The sequence below is a fragment of the Bubalus bubalis genome, chromosome X (assembly GCF_019923935.1).
Source record: "Bubalus bubalis isolate 160015118507 breed Murrah chromosome X, NDDB_SH_1, whole genome shotgun sequence".
Classification (NCBI taxonomy): Eukaryota; Metazoa; Chordata; class Mammalia; order Artiodactyla; family Bovidae; genus Bubalus; species Bubalus bubalis.
The window spans coordinates 25,257,348-25,277,874 of record NC_059181.1 but is presented as its reverse complement, the minus strand read 5'-3'; the positions used below and the strand labels follow the sequence as shown (position 1 = coordinate 25,277,874).

Below are 20,527 nucleotides of genomic sequence, written 5' to 3'. Positions count from 1 at the left end.
ATTGTTAGATACTCTTGAAAACAATAACTGAAAATAATTAGTATTCATAACCCTTAGCTAAGAGTCAAAAATATAAAAACACTGAGGTTTCCATTAGAATTTAATTAAATTTAGCAAGTTATAGCTTGGTGCTTTCTTGACATATGAAAAAAGAGTTCACAAATCTCATCTTAATTATTTCCTGTCTGTCATCCATGTTGATTCGGTCCTTTGTTACAGAACCACATTTCCAAGTATCAGTCACTAAGTTCTGACATAATCATATTAAAATTTGTATTATATTACGACATTTCCCCTTGCTATTAGTGCAAAAGAATTAGGGGCTGGAAGGGGTCACTTCTTTGTCCCGCACTTTTCTGAAGTTGTATTATTTTATTCATTTGTAAAGTTACCTTTTTGTATATTATACAGCCCACATTTAATACATTGCCTTGTCACCTGGTCTATGTTCTTCCAAATACAAAACAAAAAAATACTGTGTTTTACCAACAGACTGTAGTATCAACTTCCTTACACACATTCAGTTGACATCTGTGACATTGTGAAGAAAGAAAAAAAAAGTGTTCTGCAATTACATGTTAATAAGTCCTTAGTGTTTCTTTTCTGTTTATGTAAAGTAGGCTTTAAATTACAGTTATCTAACCAGAGGCTGGGTCTTCAGTGTTTAGTAGTGCAGCAGCTCCCCCTATAGAAATCTTGCAATTATATTTTGACCTGCTAATCCAGAGAAGATAAAGCTTATTTTTTTCCATAAGTGCCTTAATTATTGATCATTTTATTCAGTTATTCATTATTTTTTAGTAGTGTGTATCTTTAAAGTTATTTTCCTTTTAAAGTGGATTGAGGGAAAGAAGAGAAAGAGGAGAGAGAATGAAAATAGTGTGAGTGGACTGATGACAAAAACACCTATCAAATACATTCCTTTTTGCTTGTTTCTGTCTAGTTTTCTCTTATTAATCAGAATTATACGTAAGGGTCACCCAGACAATGGGAAGCTACAATTTCATGGTCAGTCTAAGAGCCTATAAAAATAGTAATACTGGATACAGATGAGTACAAATCTCTTGTGTCTGGATTTAGATATCAAGTATTTTGATATATGTGATTTCTGTATTTTAGACAAATTAGAAGATGGAGCTGTGAATTAGAGAAAAGTTTAATACAAATAACCACCTCTAGGAATGCAGTCTAACATCTGTAGCTTACACACATGAGATGAAACATTTGAAGTTACTGCTAAATAATAATTGAACCAAATTAATCGTGTAATTAGCATGTGCTTCTTATTTGACATTTTGGCAGTGAAATGTCAATGGCATTTCTTCCCTCACATGAGTTTGTCATTCTGAAATTTTGCATGGTAATTTTACTCTCTGGGTAAGTACTGTAGAAGACTGGCTGAGTTCAGTACAGCATAGTCAAATTATCATTAATTTCCATTGACTGAGGTTGTAATGAATGTAAATTGTTATGTAATTGCTAGCTGACACAAGTTGGTGTGCCCAAAGCAAAAGGAGGCCAAATAATACCAAAACATTGGACTTTGGAGCAGAGAAATGCTTATGGCAAAGCCATGCAAGGAGACGAGTGGCTTATGCACACCCCAACCCCCAACTTCCAACTCCCCAAAGTCTTAGAAAAGCATTTTTAAAGGCCTGGTGAGGGCTATGTGCTCATGATCATCAAGGAGTTAATTTCTTGCATTTGCTCATGGTTTTAGCATCTGGACAACTGTGCCACCTGGGAAGCCCATAGAGGGAACCTGTGCTGTGTGTGCTTAGTCTGTCAGTCGTGTCCGACTGTTTGTGACCCCATGGACTGTAGCCTGTCAGGCTCCTCTCTCCATGGGATTCTCCAGGCAAGAATACTGGAGTCAGTTGCCATTCACTCCTCCAGGGGCTTTTCCCAACCCAGGGATCGAACTCAGGTCTCCCACATTGCAGGCAGATTCTTTACCATCTGAGCCACCAGGGAAGCCCCAAATATGCCTGAATAAATGTTATTTTCCCTTAATATGCCTGTGTCACAATCACTGGCCTTCAATGGCAAACATTGGTGGTGTAAATTTGATATGGAAGTCAGCATAATGTCTGTTGCTGCTGCTGCTAAGTCGCTTCAGTCATGTCCAACTCTGTGCGACCCCATAAACAGCAGCCCACCAGGCTCCCCCATCCCTGGGATTTTCCAGGCAAGAACACTGGAGTGGGTTGCCATTTCCTTCTCCAATGCATGAAAGTGAAAAGTGAAAGTGAAGTTGCTCAGTCATGTCCGACTCTCCGCGACCCCATGGACTGCAGCCTACCAGGCTCCTCCGTCCATTGGGTTTTCCAGGCAAGAGTACTGGAGTAGGGTGCCATTGCCTTTTCTGGCATAATGTCTGTTCGGTTCAGTTTAGTCGCTCAATCGTGTCCGACTCTTTGCAACCCCATGAATCGCAGCACGCCAGGCCTCCCTATCCATCACCAACTCCCGGAGTTTACTCAAACTCATGTCCATCGAGTCGGTGATGCCATCCAGCCATCTCATCCTCTGTCGTCCCCTTCTCCTCCTACCCCCAATCCCTCCCAGCATCAGAGTCTTTTCCAGTGAGTCAACTCTTCGCATCAGGTGGCCAAAATATTGGAGTTTCAGCTTTAACATCAGTCCTTCCAATGAACACCCAGGACTGATCTCCTTTAGAATGGACTGGTTGGATCTCCTTGCAGTCCAAGGGACTCTCAAGAGTCTTCTCCAACACCACAGTCATGTCTGACTCTTAGCGACCCCATGGACTGCAGCCTACCAGGCTCCTCTGTCCATGGGATTTTCCAGGCAAGAGTACTGGAGTGGGGTGCCATTGCCTTCTCAATCCACACATTAGGTAAGGTTATATACTTTAGTAAGCATTTCTGTCAAGGTGACACTAGGGACAGCAGAGAATGGCCGTGCTCCATCTGCAACAACAGAACATTACACATAGGAACCCACCACCAGATGGGAATAGTTTTGAAGTCTCATGTATAGTAATAAAGACTTTATATTCTCTTCAGTAATAGATCCATAGGGTTTTTCATTTTTATTTTATTTTTTGGAGTAAAGTTGCTTTACACTGCTGTGTCAGTCATAGATGTTAATTTAAAAATAAATTATTCACAATTAAATGATTTGATTTTCTCTCCCCCCCACCCCCCCACTGCCAAGATTTCATGTAGCATCAACATTCACAGTAGAGGCATTATACTTAGTTTTGGGCTTTGTGGTCACTTGGCAGATCTCTGTGTTGTGTCTATGGAGCTCCAATTTCAGAAGCATGGGTAAAACAATACTTCTTGTATGAAACTCACATCTGTCCACAGATAAGGAGACCCATAAATTAGTTTGAAGTCTGTGTTGGATTTTTAGAATGCCTTTCTGAAGTCCACTATATTCTGCTCTTAGAAATATGGTACCTGAAATACATAACAAAACCTTTGCCTCTAAATGGAAGTTTGGCCCCGAAAGCTATGTAGTATTATTACATGCTGTAGAAGGATAATCCAATATCGTTCATGAGATCACTTACTCCCTTCATAAAGCAGGGACAGGGGACAAAGCCTTCTATTAAATTGCCTCTATTGCAGAACAATGGCAAAGAGTTCTGCCAGATTTCAGAAAACCCTTCAGGAAAAATACAATTTTGATCCAAAGAAATATAACCATCTAAATAATTCTATCCTTACTGTGTACTATCCAGTTCAGCAGGGGTACAGAAATATGATGTGGTTGTTTCCATTTAAAGCTACAGAATCAATCTTAAAGCAAATACTGAAACAGTGCTGATATTAATGAAAACATCAAGTCAATCAGATAGTCTCCAGTTTTATTATAACTTTTCAAATGATAACAATGGTGGCATCATTTGGTAACACCCCACCAACAGTCATATAGGTGTTACTTGACTTTAAATGATGTCATTGTAAATGACATTTAATTAATTAAAGACTTGAGGTCTTCTCTTCACCTAGGCTAAGTGGCATGAATAAAAAGTAGATGAGATAATTGTAGGAAATGTAGATTCAGAACTATTCTGCAACATGCAGGAATAAAGACAGGATGTGTTTCATCAACCATATTGAGAATTAAATGGTCTTGTCCTTAGAAGTTCAAAGTAGGAATAAGATGGGCAACTTGGAAACTTTCCACATTTTCTCAGAACAGACTGCTTTAACCAAGATTTTTAGTCAAGTAAACACGAAACAAGTTAAATACCTGAAGAAAGCAATTAAAGAAAGCACATGTAAATAAACCGGGCAGTAACTTGGATTTAAAACCAACGAAAAGTCAAGTATCCATTCCCTAAAGCATGCAGTTACACAGATGGGGATAATGGGAGGAAAGGGACTAAGTACAGAGTGAAGCAATTTGAACATATGGTGTTCTTAAAGGTTCATATGAATAGGAGAGCAGGGAGCATTTGGGCTGTAAAGGAGACTAACAGATCACCCATGTAATTGGCTGGCTAATGGGATATCTTTGAACAAAGGAACTGTGATCATTTTACCTATAGAAATATTATGCCTGATAAACAAAGAATCCTGTAATGCACAGAAATGGCCACTTTTATTTTTCTAGAAGAGGAGAACAGAGTAAGTTCCTGGAAGCTCTTAAAATAAAAGACGTTATCATTCAGTCCTGAGAGAGAGTGTGATAGCAGACATCACCTGATGATGACACTACCAGAAAGAAGATTGTGAAGGGAAATAATCAGCTCTAACACAGCATTGTAAAGCAGTTACCCTCCAATAAACCCCATTTATGAGTTACCAGAAAAAATGTCTGGGTTATAAACAGCATATGTTGGTTTACTACACATGTTCATCAGTCAATACTACTTATAAGTGCAGATGGAGGTGAAGCTAGTGACTATCTCCTCTGTGCTTGGTTCTCTCAGCAAAGGCATGTCATTTGTTGTTGTTCAGTCATTAAGTCATGTCCAACTCATGGACTGCAGCATGCCAGGCTTCCCTGTTCTTCACTATCTTCTGGAGTTTGCTCAAACTCATGTCCATTGTGTCAGTGATGCCATCCAACCATCTCATCCTCTGTTGCCCACTTCTCCTCCTTCTCTCAGTCTTTCCCAGCATCAGGGCCTTTTCCAATGAGTCAGCTGTTTGCATCAACTGGCCAAAGTATTGGAGCTTTAGCTTCAGCATCAGTCTTTCCAATGAATATTCAGGGTTGATTTCCTGTAGGATTGACTGGTTTGGTTTCCTTATAGTCCAAGGGACTCTCATTTAAGCTTGGAAATATGCTTACAATGGAGATATTGTTATCACAGCTGAGACTGACAAATTAATTTACCTCAGGATTCTTACCTAATATGTGTGAAAATTTGGGTTTGACTCAAAACTGTCTAACAATCCTACTCTCTTTTGTCTATATCCTTTTTCCTTAACAAGTAAAATTTGAGGACCACCCATGATCATTCACTGGATGTTTGCAGGTGACCTTCATCTTATTATAATGCTCTTTTTCACCAAGATGAAACATGGCCATATTATTCCTCTCTTAGGTGTTCAGCAGTCACAATTGCTGGAATTGACAATTTCTGCTACATGAAACTAATTTATCACATAGAGAGAAAGCAGTACTCTGGCCTTGAAAATAGATGTTTTCAGACAATGTTATGTGGTTTTAAAGGAAAAAAAAAATTGGGGCACCAGGCAGAAGTTTAATAGTGAAATTTCTTCTGGTTTCTTTTGTGTTACTTAAATATTTGCTTCTCACTTATTATAATTCAGTTGGTATTCAGCATGTCTTCTATTTTCTCTCAAACCTGCAGCTGCTTTGAGATTCTTTGGTAGTAAGATTGGTGTCAAATCACCATATTGGCTTAGGGGATTCTTCTACTCTGAGACCAACTTACTGTGAAGGTTGTAAAGGTCATAATGCTTTGGAGACTGTCACGTACAAGGATTTCTCTATAGGCCCTAGGTTTTTTGATGTTGGCCTATGTGGGTGCTTTCTTCAATTTGTCACTTTGTATTCCCTTTCTCATTGTAAATAATTTTTATAATAAAGTTTGTATTTGTTACTGGAGATTCATTTTCATAAAAGGGGACTCCCAAAATTGTGTAACCCTGAAGCCCTACAAAACCTGGGTACCCTTTCCTCCTCCAGCTGTTACATAGTAGTTATCTTAAAACTAACATGATTTATTTGAAAAGCTCAGTTTCTATGTTTTTTTAATATCTTTTGCTCCATTGAAAATCTGTGATGTCACATGAGAAAAAGTTTGTTCTACCATGGGTTCTAAAATTCTTTTAGGATGTGCTTTGCATTTATTCTTGTTAACTATGATTGACTGAGACAATATAAATATCAAAGAAAATGTTGCTCCTTTTTGACAGTGGAATGAAAAGAAGATTAGAAGGATCAAGGTATACTATTTAAAATACTGATAATACTTTATGAAACATATTCTAATCCTTAGCTGTACATACTGGCTTGAGATTTATTTGTATGTCTATTTTATTTGCTGATGTTCAATTTCTTGATGAATACAAAAGCCCTATAGGGAGAGGGAACTCTGTCCGCTTATTCTCCAGAGGATCTCCACCACTTAGAAAAGGGCCTGGCACATGGGAAACAGGAAATAAATATTTGCTGAATGAATGACTGGATAAATTAATGTCATGTGCTGAAAATCTCCAAATATACTGATAAGTGGAAGTCATTGCTTAAAAAAAGATTCTATTGATCTAGCTGAGTCTTTCAGAAGTATTCAGGCATTCACAAAATTATACTAATTTTTACTCAACACTCATCATTTCTGTGCACCAAGTTTCAGCCAGATGTTATTTAAAGTATCTGAATTATAGACCCTTGAAAGCTGGGGTTTGTAATGGAAATGCTGACAGCCACTTAACCGGATAATAGCACTAGTTCACTTGGTGTGTATATATAGTGTCACTGCTAATATGGCTGTGCCATCTGTTCTGAGAGTTGCAAAGATCTGAGCTTCAAATGACTGGCTTAGGGAAAGAAAAAAAAAAAAAAACACAACCTGCTAGATAAATTGCATCCTAAAAGGTGAAGTAATGAAAGGACACCTTAATGCTTTAATTACATTGCTTTGGCAACTACCTAAGCACAAATAGTGCATCAGGAAAGAGATGATGGAAAACGGCATGTCACCTTGAAACCCACCAGGCATTTCTATTTACAATTCTGTTCCTGCTAGGCAAGGTAGGAAAACATTTTGCACTCCTTATCATTTTTTTTAACAGCCTAATAATAGTGTAGGTGTGTGGTCAACAAGGTATGGTGAAAATACGTTTTTAAAGCACCTAGTGGCTGTGCTTCTGCTGACTCTTATCTTGAAGAGAAAGGTCAGAGACAGTCCAGATGGCCGTCACAAACATTGCAGCAATGGCTTTCCCTAATTACTGACATTTGACAAGTGTCACCCCCTCTCTCCCCACAAGGTAGGCTTTCAAGGCACTGGAAGTTAATTCTTAACACCTGTGTTATCAGGGCTGGCAGCCTGGGAGATCTTCTCTCCTGCCTTACAACTCAGTGCCTGGGAGAGTCTCCCAACCTCTAAGCTATTTGGTAACAGGAAAATCATGGCAAGTACACAGACTGGAAGAGCCCAGAGGTCACAGAGTAAGACTCACCCTTCTCTCACTATAGCTGTCGAGTGTCAGATGGACATGGGCTGCTTCTGCTGCAATTACATGGTGTGTCCAGTGGAGCCAACCAATGGGTGTCTGGAAGCAAAGACAGGAGGTCCATCTTCAAGGAGCTTTCCTCGTGGTCTCCTCATAATCTATTGATAGTTTCCCAGAGAACCTAGACTTGACCTTCATGAAACACTTCTCCACTTCCTGCTACAGGCTTCTACTTTGTGCCTTTACTACATGTATTTCACAATTTCTTAAGATGAAAAATATGTGCTATATTAGGATTCAGGAAATGAGTCTGAAATTTAAAGAACTTTCATAGCCTACAAATATCTGTGATAGAGATAGGGGGAAAAGTATTAAATGTTACATCTGATGCAAATTAAAATACAAATTAAGGTACATCAACTATATTTCAGTAAAAATTGTTTTCAAACTACATAAATAAAGGGAGAGAAGACACTTCTGAAGAAAAATATTAAGGAAATAAGAGCAAATATGCTATCTCATCATTAAGTCATTCATTCACCAGGTAGTTTACATTTACCACGTGCTAGTTTGTGTTCAAATTAATGGAGAAATTTTGGAGAGCAGGGATTTTTTTCTTTTTTGAAGGCTTAGATATTTGTGAAGAAGATGGAAAATCAACAAATAAATATACAACTAAGGCTGAAGCCAATATATACAATTAAAGACTTGGTTATGTTTCATGAAGTAGTCTCAATATTTTAGGCAGAGTTTCATGACCCTTCTAATCTTATTTTCATCCCACTGTCAAAAGAAATTCACCTAATTACATGAAATCAACATTTTATGCATGCTCAGTTGCTCAGTCGTGTCCAACTTTTTATATTTGGAGGATGGTTTATATAAATGTGGAGGATGTATGTTATATATGAAAGTTAATAGAAGAAATCCTAAGAATTTTCATCACAAGGAAAAATGTTTCTGTATCTATCTGAGATAATGGATGTTCAGTAAGCTTATTGTGATATTCATTTCATGACATATGTGTTACTGAGCAAAGAGCTTTCTGCCCAATGTGCACAGAAGTCAATACGATGGTGCCTGCTTTTGAGAACAGAAAAAGCTTTGTTGCAAGGTCCACCACCAAGGAGATAGGAGGGCAGGGCTGTAATGAGTTTCTCTGATGGGGGATCTCTATCAGGCTTGTATGAGTAGGGGAGGATAAATATAATATTTGGAAGTGCTGGAGTGTAAGTTTCAATTGGAAGGCTTTGGAACCTGGCCATTTATGGTAAAATAAGAGGGGGAGGGGGCTTCAGCATATGATCTTCTTGGACAGTGGACCTTTTCTTTCTGAAAGGGATTTTTGTGTTATTTGAGGTCACAATTATCTCCTCTGTACCTGCCTTGGTTGGCTTCATGACTTAAAGTTTTGTTCTATTTTTCCTGAAAACCACTCAGTATCTTGTTTGAAACAGGGTAGGGAGAGTTTCGAACTGGCCTTCTGTGGTTACAAATCGTTATGCTGTACAACTTGAACTTCGCCAGTACTGTATGTCAAATACATCTCAGTAAAAGTGGAAGGACAATAAATTGCAAACAAAAAATAACAGTTAATGAAGTAGTGCACATCCGGACTGTTCAGAAGTGTCTGTCACAGAACAAGCACTTAGTAAAATGTAGCTATTTTCTGTTGTAGTTTAAATTCACAAGTGAAGCATTCTTACCTGGAAATGGCTTCACAAGAAAAGGTAGCTATTAAATAACTACCAAAATTTTTCCTCCTGTGGTCCTAATTACATTTAGGAATAGAGGAATAATTTGAGGTCAAAACTTTCATCAGTGACTTCAGTGGCTCAGTGAAGGTGACATAGATGAGCACAGACTGCAGCGACAATTACTGACTTTCTGAGCAAGCTCTTTTTTTTTCCTAACAAGAGTCAGCCCCCTGCTAACACCCGAACTACAGTCTATAGTCTAGAGGAATAATGCTACCACAAAAATCTGTTCAAGGAAATTCACATCTACATTTATTTGACTTTGAAATTCCTGATAGCCAAACCTAATGGACTTTCACATTTGAAAATACAGCAATTCGGAGGGGGACCTATTTCCCCTGATTTTAGCAAGTTGAAATGCAGCTTTTGATATCCATTGTGTCTTTTTAGTTGCTTATTTAATCTGACAGCTGTTGGCTCTGTTACCAGAGAAAGTGTTCTTACAAACACTAAACATGAGGTCTACCCTTTAAACACAATTTTAAGTCCACAACACGATACTGTTAACTATATATATGCACTGTTTTGGACAGCAGATTGCTAGACTTATTTCTCTTGTATCATTAAAAGGTTATACCTATTAAATAGTAGCTTCTTCCTTTTGCCCCTCCTTTCAGCCTCTGGCAACTGTTATTGAAATTCAGCCTATGTACACCACTAGTAGATTAAATCTTGGAGACAGTTTTGGGTGAAGTAGAAAGAAACAGCTTTATTGCTCTGCCAGGCAAAGGGGGTCACAGTAAGCTAATGTGCTCAAGAATGTGAGTCCTGCCCTGGATCAGGTAGTAAGGAGTCTATGTTCAAGGAACAGGGTGTGATCAGCTCATGGACATTCTTCTGATTGGCTGCTGGTGAGGCAGTCAGGAGTCAGCATCATCAACCTTCTAGTTTCCACCCGTCTGGGTCTACGTGCTTGTGGACAGCAAATCATTAATGTATTCTACCTGGTGGGGGTTTCAGTATCTGCAGAGCGGCTGGAAGGACATGGCTCAGAATAGTATCTATAGTCCCTGGGGAAGAACTAAAGGTCATTGACTTTGTTTAATGGCTAAAGAATTATTATTTTGTCTTACTTGACTCTTTTCCTTTCTTTCTGCATTTTCTAACTTTTCAGATTAAATTTTATTAGATAAAATTTTTCTACAGAAAAAAGGCAGGCAGAGGACATGGAAAGGGGTCTATTCTGGGAAGGTCTCATAGGGTCCTGCTCATTCACACAACCATCAGTCTCTTCTTTGTGAATTTGATGATGTATTTTTAGATTCCTCATATAAGTGGAATCATGCAGTATTTGTCCTTCTGTGTCTGTCTTATTTCACTTGGTGTAATGTCTTCCAGGACTATCCATGTTATCACAAATGGTAGCATTTTCTTCTTTTAGAAATGTTGAATAATATTCCATTGTATGTGTACACCATATTTTCTTTATCCATTAATTTATTGATGGACATTTAGGTTGTTTTCACCACTTGGCTATTGTAAATAATGGTGTGATGAATCTGATCGAAATTCTTTTGGATATATACCCAGAAGTGGGATTCCTGGAGCATAGTGTAGTCCTATTTTTAACTTCTGGAGGAAACACCATACTGTTTTCCATTGTGGCTGTACCAGTTTACATTCCCACCAACAGCTGTACCTATCCTCTGTTGAAACTTTGTATCTGTTGCCTCATTAAGCAGTTTCAAAAATGAAAACTAAGATGTCATAGAATTCATGGGTAGTAGTACTAATATCTGGAGAAGGCAATGGCACCCCACTCCAGTACTTTTGCCTGGAAAATCCCATGGATAGAGGAGCCTGGTAGGCTGCAGTCCATGGGGTCACTAGAGTTGGACACGACTGAGTGACTTCACTTTCACTCTTCACTTTCATGCATTGGAGAAGGAAATGGCAACCCACTCCAGTCTTCTTGCCTGGAGAATCCCAGGGACGGGGGAACCTGGTGGGCTGCTGTCTATGGGGTTGCACAGAGTTGGACACGACTGAAGCGACTTAGCAGCAGCAGCAGCAGTACTAATATCAGAACTTTCTTCCATCTAGCAAAAGTCGTCATCATTCAAACTCATTCCTGAAAATGGCTCATCTATAATTTTTCTCTTTATAGCTATTTTGTAATTATCCTTAGACTTTAGGACAGCAGTTATGAGGACAGCAGTTATGAGGGGATATGGAGAAGGCAATGGCACCCTACTCCAGTACTCTTGCCTGGAAAATCCCATGGATGGAGGAGCCTGGTAGGCTGCAGTCCATGGGGTCGCTAGGAGTCAGACAAGACTGAGCGACTTCACCTTCACTTTTCCCTTTTATGCATTGGAGAAGGAAACGGCAACCCACTCCAGTGTTCTTGCCTGGAGAATCCCAGGGACGGCGGAGCCCGGTGGGCTGCTGTCTAAGGGGTCGCACAAAGTCGGACACGACTGAAGCGACTTAGAAGCAGCAGCAGCAGCAGCTATGAGGGAATAGGGGAAGGAATTGGCAAAAAGATACCAGACCAGCTTCAGCTAACAGGAAAAAGAGAGAGGGAAATGTAGGAGAACGTGTACAGAACACGGAGAGATGCTACGTGAAATCCTAACATCTTGCAGTCTGCCATGTGAATATAAACTTGCTGGAGTTTGGAAATAACACCTGAAATAACTCAAATGGTTAACATTAATTTTTAGGATGCCTTGAGGCCCCTGTAAATCTAGAAGAATTGATGGGAAAGGACATAGTTTATCAGCTATCTTTTTAATGAAAGGAAGAATGGTAGAGTTAGGCTTAAAAATGGCTGCATTGCACATACATTGTCTCTAGGGTTAGCTAAGGTTTTGTTGGAGACAGTACTTACCCTTGCTCTCAGAGTTCCCAGTAGAGAAGAGCAGTAGCTATCTGGGAACACCACCTGCAGAGTCTTTTAGACTATTAAAGGATGATTCTAGAAAATACATTTGAGCACACATGCACACACAAAATCTGATTAGTGTTTTATTATGTTTCTCTGCCGTCACTTGGTTTTGTAACCATCATTTCTCTCAATATTTTATATTTTATTTTAGTTTTTAAAGATTTTTAAACTTTTTTTTGGTACTTGGTTTTACATAAATAAGTGCCATTTTTGTAGATTCCACATATATGCTATTATGGTATTTGTTTTTCCTCTTTCTGCCTTACTTCATCTTATATGACAGTCTCTAGGTCCGTCTCTACAAATGGCCCAATTTCATTCCTTTTAATGGCTGAGTAATATTCCATTGCATATATGTAGCACATCTTCTTTACGCATTCAGTGGATAAATGTCAGTGGACATTTAGGTTGCTTCCAGGTCCTCACTATTGTAAGTAGTGCTGCAATGAACATTGGGGTGCATGTCTCTTTTTAAATGATTGTTTTCTCCAGGTATATGCTGAGGAGTGGGATTGCCAGGTCCTATGGTAGTTCTATTTTTAGATTTTTAAGGAACCTCCATACTCTTTGTGTAGTGGCTTTATCAATTCACAATCTACATTTTAATCAAGCATGCAATTACAGATGTTGCTATTTTGATGCTTTTTATCAGATTAAACAAATTTCCTTTTATCTCTGGTTTGTTCAGAGATTTTACCAGGTGTTGACTTTTATAAAATTCTGTATCTAAAAATATATTTTTCTCCTATATTCTGTTAATGTGGGGAATTATATTGATAGATCATATGTTAAGACAGTTTTGATTCTTTGAAATAAAACCAACTTGTGATGTATAATTCTTTTCAAATATCACTGGATTTAATTTGCTACTGTCTTGTTTAGGATTTTTGTTGGTTTCCATGTTCAGAGTGGCCTATAAGTTTCTTTCTTGTAATGTTCTGGTCATATTTTGATATCATGATTATTCTTGCCTCATGAAACAAAAGATCTCATTCATTTCTCCCCTGACTTTGGAAAAGTTTGCTTATGGTTTTTGTTGCTACTTCCTTAAGTATTTAGAAGAACACAGTAAAGAGGCTATTTATCCTGAATTTTTCTTAGAGTATTTTAAATTATGTATTCATTTTAACAGAAATAGATGATTTTCTATATATATATATATATCCTCATAACTTATTTTATATAGAATAGCTTGTATCTTTTAATTGCCCTTGCCAGTGTAACCCCTAGTTTGTTACTGGAAGAAACACAATTTCCCTCCCCCCAGAACATTGGGGTTTTTTCCTGTGCCAGGTTGGGTAAATTGTGTTTTTCGGTAAATTTATACATTTCATTACATCTAAAATTTTAAATTTAATCATGTATAGTTGTTTACAGCATTCTCTTATTTTTAAATACCTCTATTAGATATGTGTGATGTGCCAATGATTTCTGATAATGGTAATCTGCCTTTTCTCTTTTTTGAATCATCATACTTTTGAGAGTTTACAGACTTCTAAGTATTTGATGAAAGTGAAAGTGGAGAGTGAAAAAGTTGGCTTAAAACTCAACATTCAGAAAACGAAGATGATGGCATCCAGTCCCATCACTTCATGGGAAATAGATGGGGAAACAGTGTCAGACTTTATTTTTTTGGGCTCCAAAATCACTGCAGATGGTGACTGCAGCCATGAAATTAAAAGATGCTTACTCCTTGGAAGGAAAGTTATGACCAACTTAGATAGCATATTCAAAAGCAGAGACATTACTTTGCCAGCAAAGGTCCGTCTAGTCAAGGCTATGGTTTTTCCTGTGGTCATGTCTGGATGTGAGAGTTGGACTGTGAAGAAGGCTGAGTGCCCAAGAATTGATGCTTTTGAACTGTGGTGTTGGAGAAGACTCTTGAGAGTCCCTTGGACTGCAAGGAGATCCAACCAGTCCATTCTGAAGGAGATCAGCCCTGGGATTTCTTTGGAAGGAATAATGCTAAAGCTGAAACTCCAGTACTTTGGCCACCTCATGCAAAGAGTTGACTCATTGGAAAAGACTCTGATGCTGGGAGGGATTGGGGGCAGGAGGAGAAGGGGACAACAGAGGATGAGATGGCTGGATGGCATCACTGACTCGATGGACGTGAGTCTGAGTGAACTCCGGGAGTTTGTGATGGACAGGGAGGCCTGGTGTGCTGCGATTCATGGGGTCGCAAAGAGTTGGACACGACTGAGCGACTGAACTGAACTGAACTGAACTGAAGTATTTCCAAAGGACTACATTCTGCCTTTGTTAATTATATTGTATATTGATCTCTTTTTTATTAATTTCTATGTATAATACACGTTTTCTTCTCTGTGGTCTTACTTTGTGGTTTGTTTGGGTTCACTGGTGGACAAAACACTAAATTAATGAATTCCCACTTTTCCGCATTTTTCATTTCAAACACATGAATTTGAGGCTATATCTACTTTCTGAGCATGGTTTTCTCCACATTCTTCATGATTTTCTATGTCATGTTTTTGTTATTCAGCTACAATATTTTCTAAGAATGATTATGATTCTTTTGTCACTCATGGATTGCTTAGGAGTGTATTGCCTAATTTACAAACATTTAGGGATATCTTTGCTTTATCATTGCTTTTGTTATTGTTTTATTTCACTGTTGTCAAAGAGAATGCACAAACTCTGTCAATCCTTTCAGCATTTTTGAGGTTTGGTTTATGATCCACAGGCAACTTGAGTATATGTTCCCAGAGCACTTGTTTACAGCATTTAATATGTATCTACTAAGTCAGAACTATTAATATTGTTCTGCATTCTTACTAATTTTTTGTCTATGTAATTAGTTCCTGTGCAAGGTGTTTAGAAATCTTTTACTATACTTGTTGATTGGTTTATTTCTCCTTGTCCATTCTTTACTTTATCAGTTTTGAAACATTATTAATTTATCTAAATTTAGAATATCTCCTGATAGATTGGTTCTTTTGTCATTATAAGAAGTCCCTCTTTGCCTCTAGTCTTATCTTGAAGTCTGTTTTGACCAAAATACTCTTACATCAGTTATTCTTTTTTTTAAGATAGTGTTAAAGTAGTCAATCCTTTCACCTTGAATTTTTGTATAATTGTTTATTTAAATTAAGACTTCTTTTCACAGCAGTTTTAGGTCCATAGTATAATTGAGGGGAAGATAGATTTTCTTTATAACCCCTGCCCCAAACATGCACAGCCTCCTTTACTATCAACATCATTCACCAGAGTGACACAGGTTTCATGAAGACACATCATAATCATACAAGTCTACAGTTTACATTATAGTTCACTCATGGTATTGTATTTTATATGAGGTTGAGTACATATATTGTAAAGAATGACATTAATCCATCATTATGGTATCACACAGCATATTTTCATTGCCCTAAAATTCCTATGCGTTCTACCTGTTCACCCCTCCTGCCCCTCAACCTCTGGCAATTCTTTCTACTTTCTCTACAGTTATACCTTTTTCAGAATGCCATATACTCACAGTCATAAACTATGTTTACTTTTCATATTGGTTTCTTTCACTTAGTAATATGAATGTCATGTTCCTCTATGTCTTGTCATGGCTTATTAGGTTATTTCTTGTTAGCACTGAATAAGTATTTCATTGTCTAGATGTACCACAATTTATCTATTTACCTACTGAAGGATATCTTGATTGCTTCTAAGTTTTTACAGTTATGAATAAAGTTGCTGGAAATACCCATGTGCAGGTTTTTGTATGGACATAAACTTTTAATTCCTTTGGGTATATAGCAAGGTGTGCCATTGCTGGATTGTATGATAAGACTATGTTTAGGTTTTGTAAGAAACTGCCAAAGTGGCTGTACCATTTTATATTCCAACCATCAATGAAGAAGTGTTCCCTATCGTTCCATATCATCCACAGCATTTAGTGTTGTCTGTGTTTAGATTTTGGGCATTCTAATAGATGTGTAATAATATCTCATTGTTGTTTTAATTTACATTTCCCCAATGGCATGTGATGTGTGACATCTTTTTGTATGCCATCTGTGTGTATCTTCTTTGGTGAAGGGATCTATTAAGGTTAGGCCCAATTATTAATCATGCGTGTTTTCTTACTGTTTAATTTTCTGAGTTCTTTGTATATTTTGGATAACAGTCTTTTATCAGATATGTCCTTAGCAAATATTTCCCCACAGTCTGGCTTGTATTCTCATTCTCCTGATACAGTTGGATTTTAACTTAAGAAATCATTCTTACCATGTTTTCTATTACTGATTTTATTTAGCCTATTTTTTTCTCTTTTTGCCTACAAAATGGAATTCCCATATCTTTCATTTTAAATTCAATTGCCCCTTCCTCTCAGCTTGTTAGTTACCCCTTTATTACTGTTATTTTTTGGTGGCTTTTTACAGTTGACTATAATTTATTAATAGTATTTTTTTCTATATGTTTGTAGGGCAGAAGTGGAGACACAGATGTAGAGAATGGACATGTGGACATGGTGGGGGAAGGGGAGGGTGAGATGAATTCAGAGAGTAGCACTGACATATATACACTACCATGTGTAAAATAGATAGCTAGTGGGAAGCTGCTGTACAGACCAGGGAGCTCAACTTGGTGTTCTGTGATAATCTAGAGGAGTAGGATGAGGGGTGGGGTAGGAAGGAGGTCCAAGAGGGAGGTGATATATGTATACATATAGCTGATTCACTTCATGGTATAGCAGAAACTAACATAACATCATAAAGCAATTATATACCAATTTTTTTAAATTTAGTATTTTTTAAGTTTCCAGAGAATAATAGAAAGTGTGATCATTTTATCTATATTTACTGCCTTCTCACCTTTTGTAGAATTGTTATATAATTTTATACATATTTAATGCCATAAGCTTAATGAGCATTGTTCATAATATTCTATAGTAATTTAGGTACAAAATACCTCCTAATTGTTTGCCATTTTCTTCCTTTTGTCCTGTATTTCCAGGGACAAAGACTTCTACCTTGGATGATTTTTATTCTGCTGGAAGAAGTCCCTGTGCCTTTTACTGTGAGGCAGTTCTGCTGGTCATGAGCTCTCTCATTTGTTTATATATCTTAATCTAAAGTTCATCTTCATTTTGGAAGGTTTTTAGATGGGTAGAGAATTCTAGATTAGTCATCATTTCTATTTTTTAAATGGCATTCCATTGTTTCATGGCTTTCATATTTTCTGTGGAAAAATCAATTTTCAATATTATATGAAAATAATGTATCTTTTCATCTGCCTCCTTCAGGATTCCCTCTTTATATTTGATTTTCATTAATTGAACTATACTAAAGATTTTATTTATACTGATTACACTTTAGGTTTTAGAATTTGTTGAGGCTGTGTTGTACTTTCTATTTTTAGGTTCTCTCATCTGTGAACCTTGGCCCCTCTTGTTCTGGTTCATGTTCTTGATAGTCTAACTGCAGTTTTCATTTGTGAGGCCTGTTGTTTGCTGAATCTCTGAGCCACAGATTTCTACTTGGAGTTTGCCTTCTTTAGAACTGGCATTTGATATCCAGTTCTATTTGATATGAGAGGAGTGTTTGCTCTCCTTCTTTTCTCTCTCACTCTTCTTATACTCTTGATTTTTTCATACTTCCCAAAAAACTTTCACCACAGGCTGTTCTCCAGTGACCCTAGGCTAAGACAAACATGGCCATGTTGAGTCAGTTTCTCTTTGTTCTGAAACTTTGGCAGATTCTTCTGGACACTATCACCCATGCAGAGCACTGCTGTCATACCCACTGGTCACTGAGTTAAAAACTCAGTTTAAGACTGTCATGGATATGTGAAAATTAAATGCAGATGAATTGTTGCTTCAGGGATTGACACAGGAATGGTTCCTGTGCACATGGCCAGATATTCACATTTAGATTAGTGGGGGATTAAAATTCTTAGACATGTGTATATGCATTCTTGGAAGTACACATAGGTCTGTTGGGTCTGTGCTGATATTTTTCAAGTTCCCATTTATAATTTTCCCAGCACTGCCTGTAACTTCACCCCTTTCTTTAGTCCCTAATACATTTAGAGAGCTGCTTACACATTCCAAATCTCTGATATGCCTAGGAACATGTAAATTCTACAGATGCTAATAAAGTAGCAAAAGCTTGGATCTCTGATAAAGCATTAACTGTGTTATTATTTCAAATCACTGTCAGTTTGGGATTTCAAACTAAGCAAATTCCTGAATTAAGGGCCATATCTAGCCTTTAGGCAGATATGGTTGCCTACAACTCTTTTTTGGAAACTTACAGTTTTTTGAGGTATTTAAAGTAGCTGTCCTTAAACCTTGTAAAAGTCACAAACTCCTTGGACCTCTGGCGATGTGTATATATGCTATTTCAGAATATTATAATCAAGTGCATAAAATTAAATGCATAGGATTATAATGGAACCATTTGGAATGTAGTCATCAGTAAGGGCAGGTACATTTCTTTATTAATGCTTTCAATAACAACATCTGTTGGCAGATTTAATAGCTAGCAATTTTTAAGTCATTATAACCATAAAAGACATTTTAGGAGATCTGTGACAAATAGAATATGGTTTAATATCTGTGACTTCTACTGTTTACAAAATCAAAGTTACTACTAATACTGTGGTTTATTACTTAGTCATGATTAAAAGAAAAAGGTCAATTCCAGTTCAACCTAATGAAAATAGTTTTTCCATCCAAATTCATGGATGAATGAATGACAAATGAAAACTGCTCCCTTGAATTCTATCCATGGAATTCTTGTGCTTCTGTAGATGCCACATTCAGTTGAGTTCAATCACTCAGTTGTGTCCAATCACTCAGTTGTGTCCAACTCTTTGCGACCCCATGGACTGCAGCACATCAGGGTTCCCTGTCCATCACCAGTTCCTGGAGCTTGCTCAAATTCATGTCTATCAATCAAGTTGGTTATGCCAACCAACTATCTTATCCTCTGTTGTCCCCTTCTTTTCCTGCCTTTAATCTTTCCTACCATAAGGGTCTTTTCCAATGAGTCAGTTCTTTGCATCAGATGGCCAAAATACTGGAGCTTCAGCATCAGTCCTTCCAATGAATATTCAGAACTGATTTCCTTTAGGACTGACTGGTTTGATCTCCTTGCAGTCCAAAGAACTCTCAAGCATCTTCTCCACCACCACAGTTCAAAAACATCAATTCTTCAGCGCTCAGCTTTCTTTATGGTACAACTCTCACATCCATACATGACTCCTGGAAAATCCATAGCTTTGACTAGACTGGTAAGATATGATTGGTAAAGATACCAGATTAACCCCTGCTTTAAAGAGAAACTATTCCTCAGTTCAGTTGCTCAGTTGTGTCTTTTGACTCCATGAATTGCAGCACGCAAGGCCTCCCTGTCCATCACCAACTCCCAGAGTTTACCCAAACTCATGTTGATCGAGTCAGTGATGCCATCCAGCCATCTCATCCTCTGTTGTTCCCTTCTCCTCCTGTCCCCAGTCCCTCCCAGCATCAGGGTCTTTTCCAATGAGTCCACTCTTTGTATGAGGTGGCCAAAGTATTGGAGTTTCAGCTTTAGCATCAGTTCTTCCAATGAACACCCAGGACTGATCTCCTTTAGGATGGACTGACTGGATCTCCTTGCAGTCCAAGGGACTCTCAAGAGTCTTTTCCAACACCACAGTTCAAAAGCATCAATTCTTCAGCGCTCAGCTTTCTTCACAGTCCAACTCTCACATCCATACATGATCACTGGAAAAAAACTTAGCCTTGACTAGATGGACCTTTGTTGGCAAAGTAATGTGTCTGTTTTTTAATATGCTATCTAGGTTGGTCATAACTTTCCTTCCAAGGAGTAAGCGTCTTTTAATTTCATGGCTGCAGTCACCATCTGCAGTGATTTTTGGAGCCCAAAAAAGTAAAGTCTGTCACTGTTTCCACTGTTTCCCCATCTATTTCCCATGAAGTGATGGGAAATATGCCATGATCTTAGTTTCCTACAGTACTGAAAATCCAATACAAACATAATGAATGCTATTTACTAAAGGTCAAATATTAGGATTTTCTAGAATCTATCCTCTAAACACTATAGCCCCTCAATCTTTCCTGCGGGGCCTAGAACCATGTCAAACCTACACTTGCTAGTTTGGTTTGAACTCACAAGTCTCTCGTAATCTGACATAGAATTGTCAGATTCCCATTGCTTTGTTAACCCCAGAAGCACCGTCTCCTGTCAGAATGGATGGAGTGGGGAAGAGGAAGTTTCCATAAGTGTAAACTG

General features: G+C 37.9%; 1 long non-coding RNA gene across 1 annotated transcript in view; it reads right to left on the bottom strand.

Annotated features, from left to right (window-relative positions):
* Positions 1-20,527, bottom strand: part of LOC123331877 — a 77,084-nt gene that overhangs the window by 38,830 nt on the left and 17,727 nt on the right. The window contains exon 2 of the long non-coding RNA XR_006548679.2: positions 7,638-7,730. This is a non-coding gene — a long non-coding RNA (uncharacterized LOC123331877). The remainder of the gene's footprint in view (positions 1-7,637; positions 7,731-20,527) is intronic.